Source organism: Dipodomys ordii, unplaced genomic scaffold (genome assembly GCF_000151885.1).
Source record: "Dipodomys ordii isolate 6190 unplaced genomic scaffold, Dord_2.0 Scaffold22, whole genome shotgun sequence".
Lineage (NCBI taxonomy): Eukaryota > Metazoa > Chordata > Mammalia > Rodentia > Heteromyidae > Dipodomys > Dipodomys ordii.
Window position 1 is genome coordinate 5,142,615 of NW_012267238.1, and position 22,042 is coordinate 5,164,656.

The following is a 22,042-nucleotide window of genomic DNA, read 5'->3' on the forward strand; positions in this document are numbered from 1 at the left end:
GCAATGCTCAATGGTAGCAACAGTGAGCTCTCCCCCAGTCAACCATGAGATCACAAGGGAGGACAGCCAATTCCCTACAGTGTGCTTAAGTATATTAAATGCATGCTCTGTTTCAGATGTGTTCAACTTACAATGTGTTTATCAGAGAATAACCTCATTACAAGTTAAGGAGCATTGTATCTTGACCAAAGCATAAAACACAAAAGGGATGGAATAGAGAAAAGTACTAGACAAATCAGAAACAATATGAATGTCTAACATGTGCAAAATTGTAGTCACAGAAAAGCTGGAAAGAACACAAGGGAAACATATTTCAAGAGACAATGACATAAGCCTGGGGTGGCTCATGCCTATAATTCTAGCTACTCAGGAGGTTGAGATTTGAGTATCATGATTTGAAGCTAGACTGGGCTGGAAAATTCATGAGACTCTTATCTCCAGTTAACCAGCAAAAAAGCTGGAAGTGGAGCAGTGGCTCAAGTGGTAAAGTACCAGCCTGAAGCAAAAAAGCTCAGAGAGACTGCCCAGTCCCTGAGTTCAAGCCCAAATACTGGTGCCAGAAAAAAAAAATCACAGAACAACAAAGAAATCTAATTGTAGAAGATTTTCATTTCAGTAACTGTTAGGTCAAGAATGGTGTTAAAAACAGGTAAAACAATAAATATCTAAAGACTTAAACAATATCATTAATAAATTAGACATAAATATGTACAAAGAATTATTATGCCAATAGTTTGCAGAGTACATGTGCCTTTTTAGAACGTACATACAACATGTACTGAAATCAGTCATGCTGGGCCCAAGAAACTGAAATATTGAGATAATTCAGGAAATGTTCACTGGTCCCATTAGAACTTACTAGAAATAAAAAATAAATGTCCTAAATAATGTATTGTGTATGCTCAAACAAAAAACTGTAAAGGAAGTTTAAAATTATTTAAACTAAATAATAGTAAAAATACAACATGTCAACATTTGTAAGGTACAGCTAAATCTGTGTGCCTACCTTTCCTCTTTCCCACCTTATTTGCTTCTAAATGCAATGAAGATAATGCAGCTTCCTCAGTGTGCTTGGGGATATTTCATTGCTTCATGCCATAAGCACAACATTCTTTGAATCTAGAACAGTGGTTCTCAACTGGGATTGCACATTACAGCCACTTCTGAAGTTTTCAGAGGAAAGCGTATATCCTCAAGCTTGTGTATGCACACACACACACATCAATCATCAGGAAATAAAAGCAAAAATCAATCATTAAGGTCTCCATCTCAATCAACTACAAAACAGTTAGTGAAAGGAAAAGGAAGGAAATAATAAAGATAGGAGCAGTTGGAGGTGTGGCTCAGGTGATGGAGTACCAACCAATCAGCAAAAGTTCTTATATATAGTTTGAGTGTCAATCTCAGACCAAAACATTTAAAAAAAAAAAAAGGAAAGAAGGGTAGGAATATAAATTAAGTGGACAACTATGCAATGGAAAAGTAGTGAATGAAGGCAAAAGCTGGATGATCAGTAAGCCCAAAGGCCAATCCAGAAACAGAAAAGGCAAAACAAAATGACAAATATGATGAATAAAGAAGGAACATTACAAACAAACATGCAGACATTAGAGACTATGATCTTATGGACAGCTTTATTTATTCGTTTATTCATTTCTTCATTTATTTCTTGTTGGCTGTGAGGCTTGAAATCAGGGCCTAGGCACTGTCCCTGAGCTTTTCACTCAAGACTAGCACTCTACCACTCTGAGCCAGAAGCACCACTTCCTGGACAACTTTATTAATAAATTTGAAATTGAAGTAAAATGGCTAAAATTTAAATCAAATGGCTAAATTTTTACTTTTTTACAACTGATGCATGAATAATTAGAGTTTAGTAAACACCACACTAGGCTGAAGGAAAGGCAATATAGAATTTGATAGACACATTTTTTTTCTCAAACCTGGCCACACATGAAAGTCATCTGGAAAGCATTTAAATACAAGCTCTTGAACCCCAGATTCCTAGTCCCTCCCCAGAGATTCTGCTCCATTTGATAAGGCCTTTTTTTTTTTTAAGGCTTCAGTAGCTGTGATGTGCAATTCCAGTTGAGAACCACTGTTCTAGATTCAAAGAATGTTGTGCTCATGGCATGAAGCAATGAAATATCCCCAAGCATATTTAGGAAGCTGCAGTTTAGCGTCATTGCATTTAGAAGCAAATAGGGTGGGATAGAGGAAAGGGAGGCACTACTGGAGGACCTTAATTCTACACATAGTCTTTTGTGTCTGTGAGTTCTGATACATTCGTGGATTCAACTAACATTAGATTAGGACTTGGGAAATATTGTGTCTGTGTTGAATATTTGTCATTATTCCCTAAACAATACAGTATTGCAACTATTTACATAACTTTAATATACAGAAGGATGTCAGAAGGTTATATGCAAACACTATGTATTCTTTTTATTTTTCTTTCCTTTTTTTTTTTTTTTGGTCAGTTGTGGGGCTTGAACTCTGGGGTTGGGCACTGTCCCTGCATTCTTCAGCTCAAGGTGAGCACTCTACTGCTTGAGCAACAGTGCCACTGCTGTTTTCTAGTGGTTTTATTGGAGATAAGTCCCATGGACTTTCCAGCCCAGGCTGGCTTTGAACCGTGGTCCTCAGATCTCAGCCTCCTGAGTAACTAGGATTATAGGCATGAGCCACCAGTGCCCAGCTATGTGCTCTTATATAAGGGACTTGGGAATCACAGATTTGGGCATCCATGTGGCCTGGTGGGAACCAACTCCTCATGTGCTGAGGGATGACTACATATTGGGGAGAACAATGGCTCTCAGTTATGTAGCTGCTCTGTGCCTTTTCCAATATTATGATTGATTTGAACCCAAGTATTCTTTTCAGTTTCAAAAATATAAGAAAGTGAATGGGAACCTGTAATATGTATATTTGATTTAAAAACGGGAGCTTAAGTTTGCTTTCTTGTCTTGCATTTTAAAAATTGTTATTATCTTTAAGTAGTTGTACAAAGGAGTTGCCATTTATAAAGCAGTTAATGAATACAATATATCTTGGTCAATATCATCCCTTTCAACGCCCCCCCCCCAAATCCACACCTTCCCTCACTCTTCTTAGTTTTGTAGAATGTAAATTGGATTCCTGACTGCATTCTCACTCTCTTCTCTTTATTTGATTTTTTTTAAATTTTGAAATTTAACATGAGATTGACATAACATAAAATTAGATGTTTTAGAGTCTAGCTTAGTGGTATTCAGTATATTTACACTTCGGTCTAGTTCTAGAATATTTTTGTCACCCCAAAGGAAAACCCTGTATCCATTAAACAGTGACTCCCTAACCCCATCTTCCTTTAGCCCCTGGCAACCTGTCTTCATGGGTTTTCCTATTATGGATATTTTATATAAATGGAACCATACAGCATGTGACCTTTTTGTTCTTGGCTTCTTTCAGTTAACATAATGTTTTCAAGATGGGTCTATGTTATAGCGTAATCAGTACTTTATTCATTTTTATGGTTGAATAATCTTCCATTGAGTGTGTATACCACGTTTTGTTTATTCATTCATTTCTTGATGGACATTAGGTTATTTCTACCTTTCAGCTATTGTGAATAATATTGCTATGAATATTTATGTACAGTTGTCTTAAAGCATTCATTCTCAATTTAAGGGCGGTATGTACCTATCAGTGAAATAGCTGACTCATGTGGTAATTCTGTGGTGTTCATTTTTTTAACCACCAAACTCTTTCCCATAGTGCTGTACCATTTATTTACATTCTCAGATGTGAAATCATAGCTCTCTGTGGTTTCAATTTATATTTCTTTATCTAATAGTGATGCTTTTATCTCTTCTTTCCTTACTGTCCATTTGAATATCTTCTTTGGAGGAATAGCTACCCAAATCCTTTGTCTATTTTTTTTTCATTGAGTTGTTTCTTTTGTTGTTGAATTGTAAAACTTCTTTATGTCCTCTAGGTATTAGACTTTTATCAGATACACAATTTGCAAATACTGTCTCCTTGGTCGTTGTTGCAGTTTAAGCCAAAATTTAATTCATTTTAATTCTGTACTTTTAATGAATACTGTCCATTAGTATTATATGCTACTTAACATATGGAGGCAAGAAGGCTTCCAGTGGCCCTCACTTCAGTCCATGCCAATTAGAAAATCATGGGAGACACTAATCACACCTTCCAGAGGTCACCTCTGCTTTTTGATATTATAAAGCCTGTTTGTCTAGACCCTATGTGTAGGTTGCCATTTGTATAATAAAATACTGCAGACTACATAATTTGTAAACAATAACTACATAATTTGTAGTTAATTTGTAGTAAACAAAAACTACATAATTTGTAAAAATCTGATGGCTCTGGAGGCTGAGATGTTTAAGCTGAAGGTGCTGAAGTTTAGTGTCTTACTGAACACTGAGGGCTTCTTTGTCTGTTTCCAAGAGGACCCTTAATTGCTGCATCTTCCAGAGGGAAAGAATGTGTCATCAAGAGCAGCAGAGACAGAGGGGTATAAAGGAGCCATTTTGTAATGTATTAACCTCTCACAAGGGAAAGCCCTTAAATACCTAACCACCCCCCAAAAGGCCACCTCCAACACATTTGCATTGAATTTAAGTTTCCTGATCATTTATATCACACCACCTTGGTTGTTAACTATTTTCCTAAGTATGATCCCTTTGCCTGGCATGTGGCTATGAGTACATGAGACTAATAATCTGCTCCTCATTTCGTCTGTCCAGTATTAAGTAGTGAGAGTTTAATCAACACCTAGGACAGATTCCCTAGAGCAAAATCTCTTCCTATCAATGGAGTGAAGAAGAACAAATTAAAATAATTACTTCACATTCTTTGTAGTGCCATTTAGTGCATACCAGCTTTTTTTTCTTAATTTAATGAATTCCAGTTTGTCTCTTTTGTTGTTTCCCATGCTTTTGGCATCAGATATGAAGTTGATTGCCAAGCCCATGGTTGTAAAGATTTGTCTGTATGTTTTCTTATAATGGCCTGTACTTTTAGAATTTGTTCCATTTTGAATTAATTTTCATAGGTGATGTGTTGAAGAGACTATTCTTTCCCCAAATGGACTTGACACTCATGAAAAAAAGCTGGTTGTGGATTATTCTGGACTCTCACTTCTGTGTGTTTATTCTTAAGCCAGTACCATATTAAGCTTGGAAATGAGGAAGTATAAGTGTTCCAACTTTGTTCTTATTTTTTAATATTGTTTTGGCTCTTCAGGATCCCTTGTGTTTCTATATGAATTTGAGGATCAGCTTTTCCATTTCTGCAAAAAAGACTGCTGGAATTTTGATAGGGATTATATTGAATCCATAGTTTATTTTGAATAATATTGCCATCTTATTAATATTAAATCTTTTCGTGGGTTGTTTTATTTTCATTTATTTTGATCTCCTTCAATTCCACTGGGAAATGTTTTGTAGTTTTTGTACAAGTTTTGTGCCTTCTTGGTTAAATTTATTTCTGTTTATTTTACTCTTATTTCACAAATTGTGTGAACTTTCTGATATTAGATCATATTGTGTGTGAATAAAGATAGTTTTCATTGATTTTTTTTTCCATTTTGGATCTTTCTTTTTGCCTAATTGTTCTGACTATAACTTACAGCACTGAGTTGAGTGAGGCAGCCTTTTGTATGGTGCATTATCTCTCTCATTAGAGTGACCCCTTAAACCTAAACACCCCTCACAAGGCTAAAACTTACATGTATTGATTAACAGTAGTGAAAGCAAGCATCCTTGTTTTATTCTTCATTTCAGGGAGAAATCATTTATTCTTTCACCAAGTATTTGCCATGATGTTAACTTTGACTTTTCCACAAATGACCATTTCAGAAAGGTCTTTATTGACAGATTTATGAGTTTATATCTCATAAAAGGATGATAGATTTTGTCAGGTGCAAGTGCTTTTTCATTGAAAATTGACATGATTTTTGTGGTTATATCCTTTTTCCATTAATGTAGTGTATTACATTGATTAGTTTTTGTATGCTGAACTACTTAACATTCCTGAAAAAAATCTCATTTGGTCTATACTCATGGTCTGTACTCCCTTTGATCAGCTATTAGATTCAGGCTGATAGTATTTTGGTGGAAAATTTTGTATCTGTAAGATACTAGAGTAGTTATCTTCATAATACATTTGCCTGGCTTTAATATCAGGGTAATATTATCTAAAATAAGGTATGAATCATTTCTCCAAATTTTTTTAGAAGAGTTGAAGATTCTTGTTAATTCTTAAATATTTGAATTCAACAGTAGAGCTATACAGACTTTTCTTTTTAAATACCGGTAGGATTTCTTTATTGTTATGCATCTGTTCAGATTTGTGTATATTTCTGTGTTGATTTAGATAACCCATGTTTCTAGGTATATGTTCATTTCATTGAGTTTAGCTTGTTTGTTGGTATATAGTTATTCTTAGTATTTGCTTATGATCCTATTTATTTTTATAAGATCTATAGTAATATTCCATTTGTGTTTTTGTTTCTTATTATAGTTATTTGTATCTTTTTCATAGTTTACCCTAAAGAATTGTCAGTTTTACTGGATCTTTTTAAATAACTAAGTTTAGTTGGAATGATTCTATTATTTTCCTAGTCTTTATTTTGTTTCTCCTCATTCTTTAATATTTCTTTCATTCTGCTACTTTCTGTGTTTTGTTTTCTGCTGTATTTCTGGTTTCTTAGGAAAGAAAGTTAGATTACTTAGATCTTTTTTGTTGTTGTTGTTCATTGTGGAGTTTGAACTCAGGGCCAGTGTGCTGTCCCTGAGCTCTTTCACTCAAGGCTAGCACTCTACGCCTTCACTTCTGGTTTGGCTAATTGAAAATAAAAGTCTCACCGACTTTCCTGCCCAAGCTGGCTCTGAACCATGAACCTCAGATCCAAGCCTCCAAAATAGCTTGTATTACAGGCATGAGCTTCACCACGCAGCCTGAGATATTTCTTTTTTAATATTGATGTTTATACCAGTAATTCTCCATGTCCTATCTATCTTTACATGTTCTATATCCTAATTTTCATTCATGGTTAAGATTTTTTTCCATGTATGTAAATTTCAGTTTTCTCCATTATTAATACCTCATTCATTGTATTGTTGAAGAGAACCTATATATGATTTCAGTATCTCTTTAAGACATGTCTTGTGGTTTATCCTGGAGAATAGTCTCATGTACTTGGGAAGAATATTTATCCTGATGTTGTTAAATTCAGAATTGTATATGTGTCTTTTGGGTCTAGTTGGCTTACAGAGTCACCAAGTTCTCTATTTCTTTATCTTCTGTCTAGATGTCTTATCCTTTACTAAAGAGGGCATTAGACTCTCAAACTATTATTGTAGGACTGTCAATATCTTTCTTCTATTCTGTCAATGCTTGTTTTATATATGTTGTACCTTGGTTTTTTTGCTCATGTGTTTCTTGATATACTGACCCTTGGTGGAATGATTCCTTTTTTTGTCAGTCATGGGGCCCGAACTCTGGGCCTGGGTGCTGTCTCTCAGCTCTTCAGCTCAAGGCTAATGCTCCCTACCACTTGAGCCACAGCACCACTTTGAGCTTTTTCTGCTTATGTTGTGCTGAAGAATTGAACCCAGGGCCTCATGTGTGCAAGGCAAGCACTTTACCACTGAGCCACCTTCCCAGCCCTTGGAATGATTCTTGTATCAGTATATAATAGCTTTTTTCCTCTTATAAGAATGAGATGGGCTGGGAAGGTGGCTCAGTGGTAGAGCGCTTGACTTGCATGCATGAGGCCCTGGGTTCGATTCCTCAGCACCACATAAGCAAAAAGAAAAAAGCCGGAAGTGGCGCTATGGCTCAGGTGGTAGAACGCTAGCCTTGAGCTGAAGAGCTGAGGGACAGCGCCCAGGCCCAGAGTTCAGGCCCTACGACTGGACCCTCCCTCCCGCCAAAAAAAAATAAATAAACTATTTGCCTGATATTCATATAGTTACCCTATTACTCCTTTGTTTACCATTTGCCTTGAATATTTCTGTCTTTTATCTTTTCATCTGAAGAGAGTGTCTTAAGGCAGCATGTAGCTAGAGCATTTATTTGTAATCCATTCTGCCAATCTTGGCCTTTTGATTCAAGTACTTATACACTTATACTTAGTGTAATTCCCATTTGGGAGAAATCTCTACCATTTTGCTACTTACTTTCTGTACACCTTATATACTATTTTGCTTCATTTTCTCTGTGACTGGCTGCTTTACAGATTCTTTTTGTATTATATTATTTTGATTCATTTCTCATACTTCTTTTTAGTGATGCTGTGTTTTAATTCAGGACCTCATATTTCTAGACATATACTCTAATGTTTGAACCACTTTACTAGCTCCATTTTGTGCTGAATATTTTTTTTTTGTTTTTTGTTCTTCAATTTCTTTTGTTTTAATTGTGAAAATTGTGCTGAATATTTTGGGGATGAGGTTATGCTTTATGCCTGCACTAGCCTGAACTGTAGTCCTATTTGTGTTTCCCAGGTTGCTGGAGTTAGAGACATGTGCCATTGCAACTAGATGTTGGTCAAGATAGTGTCTGTTTTTCCCAGGCTAGCCTCAAACCACACTCCTTATCCCTACTTCCCGAGTAGTTTGGATCATAGACTTCAGCCACTATACCAGGCTTTGTTTCCCATATATTTTTACAAAATTTTTTAATGATTCTGATGGGAATTACAACATTTACAACAATGTATGATGTTTGATAATATCAACATACCCTCTGTGACATATAAAAATTCAGCTTTTATATACATTATTGCCCCCTTTATATTGTTATTGTGACAAGTTACCTCATACTTCAATTACCTGTTATTCATCATGTCTTTTTAATTTGCCTTTGTAAATGGCCTTAGCCTTCACATTCTGCTGTCACTGAGCCTAGCAGTCAGACAGAGTTTGTAAAAGCTTAGGATCTTCTCAGCGTATTTTTTGTTTTTGTTTTGTTTTTGTGTTTTTTAATTTTCAATAAGTTTTTTATTATGAAAATACTGTACAGAAGGGTTACACTTACATGAGCAAGGTAATGAGTACATTTCTTTTTTTTCATTTTATTTTATTTATTTTTTTGTGAATATACTGTACAGAGGGGTTACAATTACATGGGCAGGATAATGGGTACATTTCTTATCAATTATTGCAGCCTCCTCCTTTGTTTACCCTTCACACCCCTCCCACCCATGAGTACATTTCTTATCAAGCATTTTTACCTCCTCTTTTGTTTTTCCTCTACCATCCCTTCCCTCCCACCTCCACAACTACATCCCCCTGCCCCCCAACTCCCCCCACCCCACCTCTACCTAAATATATTTTTCTACGTGTAGTGTCTTGTACATCTCATTATTACAATGGGTCAGTCAACCTGTGTCCCTATTTAAACATTTTGGTTTTTTCCCTTCCCCTCCCCAAATTATACCAACATCAAATACAGTGAAAACAGGGTTTATACCGTGGGGGAGAAACATACAAAGCAACAAAAAAATCTCATGGTACCTTATAAATACGTTAGAAACAATAGCAAAAGAAAAAACCACTTGTGTCCCTATCTTGGGATCTTGGGGTTCATTTCGCTTAATTTCATCTTATCTGGTCATATGTACATAGCTTTTGACCTTTTCTGCTTGTCCCAGACATATACTAATTATTGCAAATAAGGGAAACCATGGGACCTATGTTTCTTTGGGCCTGTCAGCAGGTTTTGAGCATAATTCTTGTTTGGGGTTTATATGTAGCTGCTAAGTCGTCCCATATACTTACACACTTTTGATTGTCTTAATTTTGTGAAGAAACTTTTTCCAGGTTTTTTTCCAGGTGGTTGTGTGTAGTTTGTTTGCCTTATAGTATAAACAGTGTTAGATGCTTTCAACACGGAGCAGGTTCTGACTAGAACATTTGCCCTTCAGGTAGCCCCCAAAGAAGTTCGAAAATGTAAGGTTATTTTGTTGCTGATACTGTTTTTCAGAATAAGGTTACTCTGCTCCCTTAAGAACTGAAAACCTCACTCTGGGGATACAGGCTGCTGTTTCAAACCACTGCCTGACCAAAAGGCCAGGAAATAGGATCAGGATTGGGCCAAGGAAAAGTGCTACAGACTTTTCCTTCAGTTTTCAGTTTCCCTTTTCTTGATTTAATGCTTACTTGGCTGATGTAAACCTTTGACTATTTTCCAGAGTTTTGACAAAGTTGATTTTGACTATTTTTGCTTGATTAAAAAAAAATGTATTTCTCTAGAGGAGCAGGCCCTTAGAACAACCACCTCCACTGTTTTCACTGACATCATTTGGTTTGTTTAGTGATGAAAAACATTACTTATAAGAGATGAAGGGACTTCTACATGATTTTAAGCAAGAGAGACTACCATGACTAGACATGTACTTGAGAAAGAGCACCTTAGAGCTTTGTGGAGAGAGGTTCCCCCGACCCCTGGAAAGTTCCCTAGGTTCTATATTATTAAAATGAAGTACCTCTCCAGATTTTTTTTATCAAATTTTACATAATAATCTAATTTAAAATATGAAGTATATAGGAAAAGCACCATGGGAGCTTGAAGGAAGGCTGTCCCTTGGAATGATAAATATTCTTTCTTCAGATCACTATGTGCTTTGATTTGTGAAGGAGCTGTTTAACATGTGGGCAGCTTCAAGATTCTCTACAGCAAAGGCAGCAGCTGTGGCTCACCTATTGTTTGATTTTCTCAAGCCATCTGGAAAGACCAGCTAAGTTTAGATGATTATCTTACCCATTTTAACTTTGGCAGCCAGAAGAACTCCAGGAATTATTCTTTTGTGAATGAATGAATTTTATATACTACTTCTATCTCTTTTCTCTTTTGCTGAAATATCTATTGTATATTGACTCAATTGTATAGTTCTTAGAACATTTCAATATCACTAAAAATTGGATACATCTTACAACAATTTGTTGTCATATATGCTTCATATTTATCTTTTCTTAGTGTTAGATATGCATAGAGATCTTCCTTCTAAACTGGAGCCTTCCGTAGGTTCTATAGTATTAAAATTAAATGTCTCTGGATTTCTATCAAATTTTTATATGGTAGTCTGATTTAAAATATGAATCAGTGATTAATTTTGAAACTAATGCTCTCAGATTTTTTCTTTTTATAGTAATAAAAACCATTTAGTATGTCTTTTTGACATTATAGAACATAACAGAGCAGTCACTCTTCTTAGACATATTGATGTTTTCTATAGAGATTCTTTGCACTAGAAAATATGGGGTTTCTTTTTCTTCAGTTAATGACTATATTTCTTTTTGAACAGTGTCATTTCTTCCTTCGTCATCTCCCAACTTTACCCCCAGCCCCCCATCAGATATTTCTGAGGTTTGTGTGTGTGTGTGTGTGTGTGTGTTTTTAATGGTTTCATGTATTTTTGTAAAGTTCTTCAAATCCTTTTTGGAACAACATAGATGTATAACTAGAAGTACACATTTATTGATTATGCTTGTTGATTGAATCAGCTTCAGTTATTCTAGTTTGGATCACTGACAGAGCAGATTAGACATGGCTTTCTTTTCTCCTGAGTTTTCAATTTTGATGTAAACCTCTCCAGGGTATTAAATAGAATCAGGCCTTCATGGGAGATGGAAAGTAGGAATTGAATGACTCATTGGACAAATTATACTTAATGTAATAGGGGCCTTAGAATTCTCAGCCTCTGCCCTTGCTGATTACCTGCCTCAGCTGGCTGGCACTTGAGATAGAGTTCAAAACAACTTTTAGCCAGTTGTTCTGGAAGGGGGGAAAAGCCTTTTCCCCTTTGTCTGGCTTGTTAAAAACACAAGTCTGGACTGAGGCCTTGCTTAAACCATTACTTGTACACCTGCACACTGTAAAGGGAAATTCTGAAATGTTTGCTGCTTTTCACTATGAGACTCAGACCACAAAACATGAAGGAATGTGACTAGGGTCCAGCTGCAGTGTCCCTTCTCCTTTCACCAAAGACTGAAGAGGGTTTTAAAATGACTTTTGGAATGAAATTTATTAGTCATTGGTATTGTGCTACTTAAGTTGTCTGGTGGTGGATACTACATTTGGAATAGATTACTAAAATAATCATTGTACTAGACCTGAGCTCATCACACCATATGGCTTTCTCAAGCCCTCAAAGATGTCTGAATTTTTTTGTTTTAGTCTCAAAAAAAGTTAAAGGGCATTTTTCACCACCACCACTTTTTTGTGCCAATACTGGGTCTTGGTATTCTTCCTTAGCTTTTTTGTTCAAGGCTGCTTACCACTTGAGCTACAGCTCCACTTCTGACTTTTTGCTGGTTAATTAGAAATAAGAGTCAGACTTTTCTGCCCAGGCTGGCTTCAAACCACAGTCTTCTGATCTCAGCTTTCTGAATAGATTGAATAGATTGGATTGCAGGCTTGAGCCATCAGTGCCCAGCTTGGACTTTGGAAACTTCCTGGCCTATCCATACTAACATTTTGCAAATCTCTAAAAGATGGACAAGCTGGTTTTATAGAAATGAGAGAAATATTAGTGTTCTTATTCCCATTTCCATGATTGTGTGTTTTTTAATTTCTTAAAAATATTATTGGTATTATAAAGGTGAAGTATAGTTTCATAAGTCAGGTCCATGGTTTTGTGTTCTTAATTTTATTTCCATGGAGGACCAAGACTAAAACCTTAAGTGTTACCCTTTTATCTGCTTCAATTTGGTTTCTTTCAGAGATAAAATTTCTAAAGTACAAAGAAATTGTGATGTTTCCAAATTGAGATAATCTTGGGTCAACATTACAGTCCTTGCATGTGTATCTGTTCCTTAAGAGAGTGAAATGGTCTGTTTTAATGATCTGCCTCCCTTTTCCTGACCAGAGGAAGGAAGTCACACATCCTTATATATAAAGGGGCTGACCAGACAGGTCTCCACACCTTGCAACTTGAGTCTTTTATTTATTTTTCTCATAGCTACATATGCAGGTCTAGAAATCTATTGCTTTTAGTTTAACTAGGTTAATTTTTCCAGAAAAGAGAAGACAAAGGAATTTGCCAAGTAGTAAAGGACAGACTGATTCCTTATCACTGTAGTCTTATCAGCCTACTTCCTATCCTGGCAATACTGACTTATTAAGTGAATACTTTTTTTTTTGGCCAGTCCCAGTGCTTGAATTTCATGCATGCTAGACAAGAACTCTACCACTAAGCCACATTCCCAGCCCCAAATGATTTTTTTTTCCTGGTGCCATCTTGTTGAAACAATTAGAATCCCCTGGATTTCATTTGTATAAGTATGATGGGCTCTTGAGATTTCATTGTTCTAAAACTCATGTTGAAAACATAAATGAAAATTCCAGAGCTCTAGTTTTTAGACTGCTGTAAATCTGACTTCTCCTTTCAATTATTACCTGCATTAGGCATACTTAAACACCTGTTGACAACATCTTATGTTAGGAATTATAGATTCCTTTCTGTAAAATTCTCAAGCTTCTGTTTATTAATCAAGTTGCTCTAATGCAAAGGGTTTGGAAATGATGGCTCTTTTCACTAAATTAGCATCTGTTGGCTTTCATGGCATCTAGTGGCAGCCCATGAGCTCTAATGGCCTTCTTCCAGAAGTGAGAGCTTTCCACATTGTGCTTAGGCCTAAGTGCTGTGGCTTTAACTTCTAACTCTTCTAACATGTTTCCTGTAAGTTAGAACATTTCTTTTAGCCTTTCATCTTTACTATACATTGTTGCTTAGATGCTGGCATTTAGAGGACTCAGTAGACCCAGACCTTAAATCTTTAAACTGAGCAATTAATGTAGTGTTCTGAAGTGTGGAAAACAAAAATGTTTGTTTTTTTTTTCAGGGTGACTATTATTAATGAAATTAGTTCTTTCAGATTTTCCACTTTAATATGACCTAAGTGGAGGAACTTCTGTGTGAAAATTTCCCCTAAATTCTGTAATTTAATTCTACTATTACTAAGTAATGTTTCACCATGGAACAGAAAGAAAGGTGGAGGAAAAAAGTGTCCACGTAAGATTGTAGATATATTATGTTTTATTACAACATCTGATGGAACCCTTTATTTCACAAATGAAGAAACAGATTGAGCAATACAGGGAGCTTGTACAGAAAGTTAACCTAAGTATTCTCTTTGAAATGGTGATAGGAAAGGCTAGAGCATGAACTGCTAATTTCAAATACAAACAAATAGGAGATTCAGGAAGTGTCTATCAGGATGGGCCTCTATCTGAGACCAAAATACTCCTTTTCCTGATCAAGCGAACACTCAACACAAATCCCTGTGTGTTACACAGTCACTAGACTCAGTTCTCACTAAAATGTTCTTAAATCACATTGATCATTTGCTTCAATTAATGTTTCTTTTTCTCTCTAAAAGATACAGTGTATTGCCTCAAGTTATTTAGACTTCATGAGGCGTCTTTTTTTTTTTTAATTGCCAATTATATAAGGCTTTGAAGTCAGGCTGGCTTCTCGTCACCAGGCAAGTATCTCTCCTAAGCTGTTGTCTGCTATCCTAACACCATGCCATTACCACTACATTATGATGAGGGTTGCAGGAAGCAGTGGCTGGTATACAGAGATGTTTAACAAAATTTTGCAATCATTATTCCATGTACATTGTGGAATTTAGCCCTAGCAACTCCAGGCAACTGAGTAAAATATCTGTGTTAGAAACTCTTAGTAACTATTGGTCTTCAGTCTTGAAAGGAATGCAGGGTGTGTCGAACTAAATGATTCTCAGCCAAGCCAGCTGCTGTTTTAGTTTTATCACCAATTTACTCCCAGCTTATAACCTGTGCTTCAGTCAAATTGAACCGCTGTTTTCTAAAGGCATTATTATGTTTCCTACTATGGCACCATGTTATTCTGCTTGCCATGTTATTCTGTGTGCCTTTCTACCTTCCTCTAGGATATCTGAAACATACCTCTTGAGCTCCCACCATTTGGTATATTCTCACAGTCTTTTATAGTCTGATTAACAAAACTCTCTTACACTGTCTCAGAAACGAAGTGCTTTTATATGTATTTACTCTCATTGTGTGTGTGTGTGCGTGTGTGTGTGTGTGTGTGTGTGTGTGTGTGCGTGTATGGGCGCATGCATGTGTATGTGTGCATTGGTCCTGTGGCTTGAATTCAGGACCTAGTCACTGTCCCTAGGCTTTTGTTTTTTACTGAAGGCTAGCTCTCTTCCATCTAGCCATAGCTCCACTTTAAGCTTTTTTGGTGGTTAATTTGAGATAAGAGTCTCACGGACTTTCCTACCCTGACCAGCTTAGAACCACTGTCCTCATATGTCAGCCTCCTGAATGGCCAGGATTACAGGTGTATGCCACCTACATCTGGCTAAGAGCCTAGATCTTATTCGAGTTATTTGTGTTACTCTCATATAAAACATTTTCAATGTAGAAACTGCATTTTACCTGGGATAAAAGATATTCATGCCTCACAGAGAGCCTTATATTATGTAGACACTTAATATTTCTTGAATTGAGTTAGAAGAGCAAAAGGAATGTTCAATTTTTGCAAATACTATTAGGTAATCTGACACTCTACACCATGGCCTATAGTTTTAATTCTAGATGCTCTGGCCAGGACCATCATTATTTCACAGAGTCCCTTAGGACTACAGCAGGCTATTAACTTCTGTGCTTATTGTAATCCAAGGCACAGGCAACAGTTCTGATGGGGTTGTGTTCTGGAATGAGAGCAAATAGCATGTTTTAAAATGAGGAATCCCCATGGAAATTCAGGCAGAGAGATCAACATAATAAAAATGCAGAAGGTGGTTGCTGGGTGAGACAGGAAATGAACACCTTGTGAAGATTAGACTTTCCACTGAGAAAAGGGAAATGTGGAAAATGAGTCAGAAGTAATTGTGTGACTGTTTCACGGCTGACATTGGAAGAATATTGTTGTATGCCTTATTTTTAATGAAGTGTGCTTGTATAGTGCTGAAGTTATTATCTGGATGAGGAAGTCTCCTCTAGTATTATTGTCATCTCAGCTTTCTGCAACCACCTAAATTAAAATACAGTAACGTAATGCGACAGTGGGATAAGAAAGAAAACCAGATGACTGTGACATGTGACCCCATCCTGAACTTACTGCTTTTCTGGTTTGCAGTGTACCAAAGTCAGGCTAGAGGTGCAATGTCATTCTTGGAGGGGGATTGGATGTAGAAATAGTAAATTTAGTTAATAGTAGGCTATGTCATGAGTTAAATATTATTACACTGTTAGATTATGTGAGATTAGTGTTTGTCAACAGACAGTTCCTGGAGCAGCAGTGAGCTTTCCATATATTCCATGAAGTGGCTTTTTGCAGGCTATTAACATTTTCCATATGACTGCATTGATGCTTTGGGTTCTGATAAGAATTAATCATTGAGGACTTTATTTTATTGATGTTGCATGGAAAGAATCGTTGTTCTTTCCTTTATTTTCTTTAATTTTTGTTATTTTTGCTGGTACTGGGGTTTGAACTCAGGCCCTCCCATTTGTTTGGCTTACTTTCATGCCTGGTGTTCTATCACTTGAGCCAGACCTCTAACATAGTTTTAGCTGGTTAATTGGACCATCTTAAAGTACAAGTATCAGAGGCTTTTCTACTAGGCTGGCTTCAAACCATGACCCTTAGGATCTCAGCCTCCTGAGTAGCTAGGATTACACGTGTGAGCCACCAGCACCCAGCTTCCTTAAACTCTTATATGTTTGGGGGTTTTGTTTTGTTTCAGTTTTTGGTAATCCAAGAATGGAAGATATTACAGAGTATCTGCAAGGTATTTATTTAAAGTTTTCTGAAAAAAATGGAATAATACATACGAGTCATGTTGTGAGAGGCTGACATGAGGTAAAATTGTTCTGCTGCTGGTGAGATGTCTGCAGACAGCTTTATTTGGCATAGTAAGAGTGTGGTTGCAATGAGTGCAGGGCTGGCTTGAGCTAGCCTGTAAAGTATGTTTGAGGAGATGGCACCTAAACATCTAAGCTGGTGAATATAGAAGGAATTAGGAGCTGTCCAAGCAAAGACTCTGTGCCACCAAAGGACCAGTGCATTGGCATAAACAGCTAGTAAATTTACTTTACGTTGCTCAACAGTTTCCTTTTAGCATAAATAAAGGAAGGATGTGATTATAATTTACTCTACAGTTTAAATAAAAATGCAAATTATTTTAAAAATTATTAGCTTTAATGGCTAATATCTAAATCGATTTATTCAGGCTGCACACCTATCTATAATCCCAGCACTCAGGAGGCTCCCACAAGAGGATTACCTACTTCTACAATTATTTGCGTATCAATACTCTCAGATATTCTCCGTATTACCTCTATTTATTCATACTGGACTTATTCAGAGTTATATAGCTAATTAACTTTTAAGTGCCTCTGTCTTTCATATTAGTCCTTCAGCATCTCCATTTCTTTGCATCTTTTCTTTTTTAATATATATTTTTATTGTAAAGATACTGTGCAGAGGGGTTACAGTTACATGAGCAAGGTAATGAGTTCATTTCCTATCAAGCATTGCTACACCCTCCTTTATTTTTCCCCTACCATCCCTTTCCTTCCCACCTCCCCAACTCTTCCCTCCCCTCTCCTACCTTCTCCCCCACCCCCCAACAAGTTGTAAAGTTCATTTTCAACATACTGTCTTGTACCTCTCATTGTTACAATGGGTGATCCTGTATCCTTATTTCAGCATTTTGTTATTTCCCTCCCCCTCCCCAAATTAGAAAAATGTATATATAGGATGCAAGCCACCGGATGCATCATTATTTTAAAGAGACTTAGTCTGGAAACCATGCTTCTCTGTACTTAGCTTCTTTCCTTTCATTATTAACATAGGACTGATGTGGGTGGTTAGTTTTCCTCATAATTTATATCATTTTCATATACCAGTTTTTGCTTCTTGATTGGTTTTAAATTTATAGTATCAGCTCTCCCTATTTCCTTTGGCGCAAAGATTGCTGTTAAGAATGCCTAGAATTTTTAGTACTACTCATATTATTGGGAACCTTTTTAAAAGACTTGCAAAAAGAATTAATTCTTCCCAAGATACTTGTTAGTAACTCCCATTAATATAAATGATGGCTCCCAGGTTTATGATGTGGAGTCTAGTGATGAAATACAAGAAGTGTTAACTGTAGTATGTTATAGGAATTCACCCTTGTAAGTTAATTAAACACACCAATAAGCAACTGAAGCATTTTATTATTTTAATTTGTATAAATATAAGGTTGGTAACCTAATGAGAAGTGGCAGGTCTCTTGGTGTTTGATTGACATCTAAATTTAAACTTTTTTAAACATATAGATGATGAATAAATTTATTTAGACAACTTCTGTTGTAAAATATTCCATACAGAGAATGTTTATTTTTCAGTGTCTACTGCATGATTTTGTCATTTCCAGCTTAAATAATGTTGTTGGAGGAAAAGCTTTTTAGATGCCACCCTCTAATACTGAATTTGCTAAATAAGATTTTATGAGAGACACATGAATGGTTTTTGGTTTTTTGGTTTGGGTTTTTTTTTTAACTTTTATTTTCTGGTTTCTGCATTTGTGGTTTCGATATAAATTACAAAATGAGAGGTTCATAAATTGGTTGAAAAGGAATTTGGTATATTGCTTCTTATTTTCCCTCAGAAAATCTAGGGGGACATTAGGTTGGTCAGATTTCATTGAAAGAAGTTTCCCCTCCCATTTTTGTTTCACTTCTATTGGAATCTAGCCTGTCTTTGTAGTAAATAATTTGAAAAAGACACTTAACTCAGTTTTGTACTATAAATGCTCATTCAGAATCAGGCTTATGGCATTAGAATTATAAGAACGCAAGGGAACTTGTTTCTATCTAGTCATTCATTCATCAAGTGATTGCTTAGTGTACATAGTATGTAGTAGACACTGGTTCAGGCCTTTGTGATGTTATATCTTTTAAGCAAAAACAGTATTTGAGCAATAACATTTAAAAATAAAATCTTTGAAAGAAACAATCAGAAATTATTTGAAAATCAATCCTGCTATGTATTACATGTCTGTCATCTGAGGAAATGCATATTTTATCTAAGCTTATTGCCTAACTTCAGAGACAATAAAAGTCACCTCATTTCTTGCCTTTTATTTAGTATAGTCCTTTCTTTATCTTGTTTGTGAACACATTGCAGGAGTGGAAAAGAAGTACGATATGATTTTGATCAGAAAGAGGTGGTTTGGGGGCAGCTTTGAGTGTCCATTTGTCTTTAAGAGTCAAGGCCCAACTGGAGGCAGGACTCAGCCTGGCAAGCATGAGGCCCTGAGTTCAAGTCCCACTTCACTCATCTCCCATAAAAGAGTAAAATCCAAATACCTGACTAGAAAGTATGTTTTCAGAAAGAATGACACTGCCCCATTTGCAAGGAAATAGAAAGATTTAGAAAAAATCATATTAAGTGAAGTAAGCCAGACCCAAAGACACGTAGGTCCCATGGTTTCCCTCATTTGCAATAATTAGTATACATCTAGGATAATCTTAGCAGATGAGCAGAATAGTTCAATAGCTATATTCATATGACCATCGAAGATGATGCTAAGCAAAATGAACTCCAAGACACAGAGTTGTTTTTGTTGTTGTTTTTAATGTACTGTACGATTTTTTTTGTTTCTTTTGTATGTTCTTCCCCCTATGGTATATCCTCTGTTGTTACTGTATTTGATTTTGGTACCCTGATATTGTGAATATATTTATTTGAATTAGGGACGGGGGAAGGAAAACAACAGAATGGTGAGACAAAGAACAAGGGGGAACCAATGTAACAGTGCTATACACAAGATATATGTGGGAAACAATCTGTACAACTTGGGTTGGTTTGAGGGGAGGGAAAGTAGAAAATTGAGGGAAGGGGTAACAAAGTTGATAAGAAGTGTACTTATTGTCTTATTTATGTAACTGAAACCTCTTTGTACATCACCTTGACAATTTAAAAAAGAGAAAATAAGGGTTAGAACCAAGATAAAAGTCACTTTGCTCTGTATAAAAATGTGCTATCAAGACATAATTTTTGTCAATATTGAATCAGAGAAGTAATACTGTTTATCCAGTGAAGTCTAGCCAATGAATAAAGGTTAAAATATTTCAGCTGACATACCATGTACGGTTCAATGTCATGAACTCACATGTGGGTATGGGAGGGTATGATTAAGTACAAGCATACACATGTAGAAAATCTCACATAATATTAGACAATAAAGAGGTTCTTAGAAGTTAGCCAGTCATTACATTCAGTAGATATCTTTTGAGGAAAAATATCCCTATCTATGATGTTTCAAAAAGTGGAGCCTTTAGAAGATACTACCAATCAATTTGGTCATCATTATGCCTAAATATGTAATTTTTTTAAAAGATCATATAATTTACTCTCTCAATCTTTGAGTTCTGTGCCAATTGAAAGTGTGGGCCTGTCTGCTTGATTCTTACAACTTTAATCTCTTATGAAACTTTTCTAAGGATTTTATTATTTGTGTTTTGCAGTTCTGGTGTTTGAACTCAAGACCTTGTGTTTGCCAATCAGATACTCTACCACTTGAGCCATTCCCCCATCCCTTTTTGCTTTATATATTCTTCAGATGGGGGAGGGGTTTTACATTCATGTCTGGGCCAACCTGGACCACAATCCTATTTATGCATCCTATTTATGTCCCTAGGTTAACTGTTAGGAGTCACCATACTCACCTTTTTATTAATTAAGATGGCATTTCACGACCTTTTTGCCTGTGCTGTCCTTGAACCTTGAGGCTCCCAATTTCAGCATCCAAAGTAGCTAGGATTAACAGTTTAAACCACTATATCAACCCCATTCTAGGGATTTTAATTATGTCCTTTTTAACCCATGCTAACTGAGAGATGTGAGATATTTTGTTTCTGCTTGTTATTTATATAGTATACTTTTAAAAGATCTTCAAAATATCAGCTTGAAAATTGAAGTTCCAACTAAAAGGATCATCCTTTCTCAGCTTATAACCATATAATTAGTTGCATAGAATAAACATCTGAACATACATCAACATTTCTCAAGTACAACTTCTGTTTTCCTCCCATTTCTAATCTGCTTTTTCTTCCACGTTCTTCTCTTTGGTGAACACATTCTATTTCTACTCAGTCATCCAGACCAAAAACATAAGGAATCATTCAAGAGGCCCCTTTTCTTACCGCCCTCAAAGGTTGAATATCTCAAAGTTCTCCTTTCCCCTCAGCCACATTTCTTTTACAATACTTTCATTATCTTATCCAGACTGTCCCAGTAACTTCCTATCTAAACTCTTTACCTTTCCACTTTACCTGTCCCTCCAATTGACTCAATGAAATGAAAATCTTACCATGTTACTGTTATATTTAAAATTCCTTAGTGATTACAGTTCATACTCCAAAGTCTTAAGAGAGAATCCAAAAATTTCATAGTATAGTCTTGTGTGATGTCATCCCTTCTTTTGGGAGGAAATTGGGGGTTGTACTGGGAATTGAACCCTGGGTGCATCTAGGCACACTGCCCAGACCCTCATCTCATCTGTTGATATATCCTACACAAACTCATATAGAACTCCAGTTTTCTGAATGTCCCACATTGTTTTATGCCTTTTGCCCTGTGTTTGTGTGTATGCACATGCACGTACTTGTACTGGGGCTTGAACTCAGGACCAGGGTGCTATCCTATAGTTTTGCTTTTTTCAGTAGTGGGCTTGAACCCAGGACGTGGGCACTGTCCCTGAGCCTTTTTGTGCTTGAGACTTGAGCCACAGTGCCACTATGGGTTTTTGAGTGGTTAATTGGAGATTTCACAGGGACTTCTCTGCTCAGGACAGCTTCAAACTGAGATCCTCCGATTTCAGCCTCCTGAGTAGCTCGGATTACAAGCATGAGCCACTGGCAACTAGCCAGCTTTTTTGCTAAAGATTGACACTTTACCACTTGAGCCACAGCTCCACTTCCAGTGTTTGTTTTTGTTTGTTTCTGGCTAATTGGAGATAAAGTCTCTAGGACTTTCCTATCCAGC

The 22,042-nt window shown here is 36.3% G+C and overlaps 1 protein-coding gene across 1 annotated transcript in view; it reads left to right on the forward strand.

Moving 5' to 3' along the window:
* Uvrag (UV radiation resistance associated) overlaps nt 1-22,042 on the forward strand; it is a 274,073-nt gene that overhangs the window by 151,114 nt on the left and 100,917 nt on the right. The gene's annotated exons all lie outside the window — the stretch shown is intronic.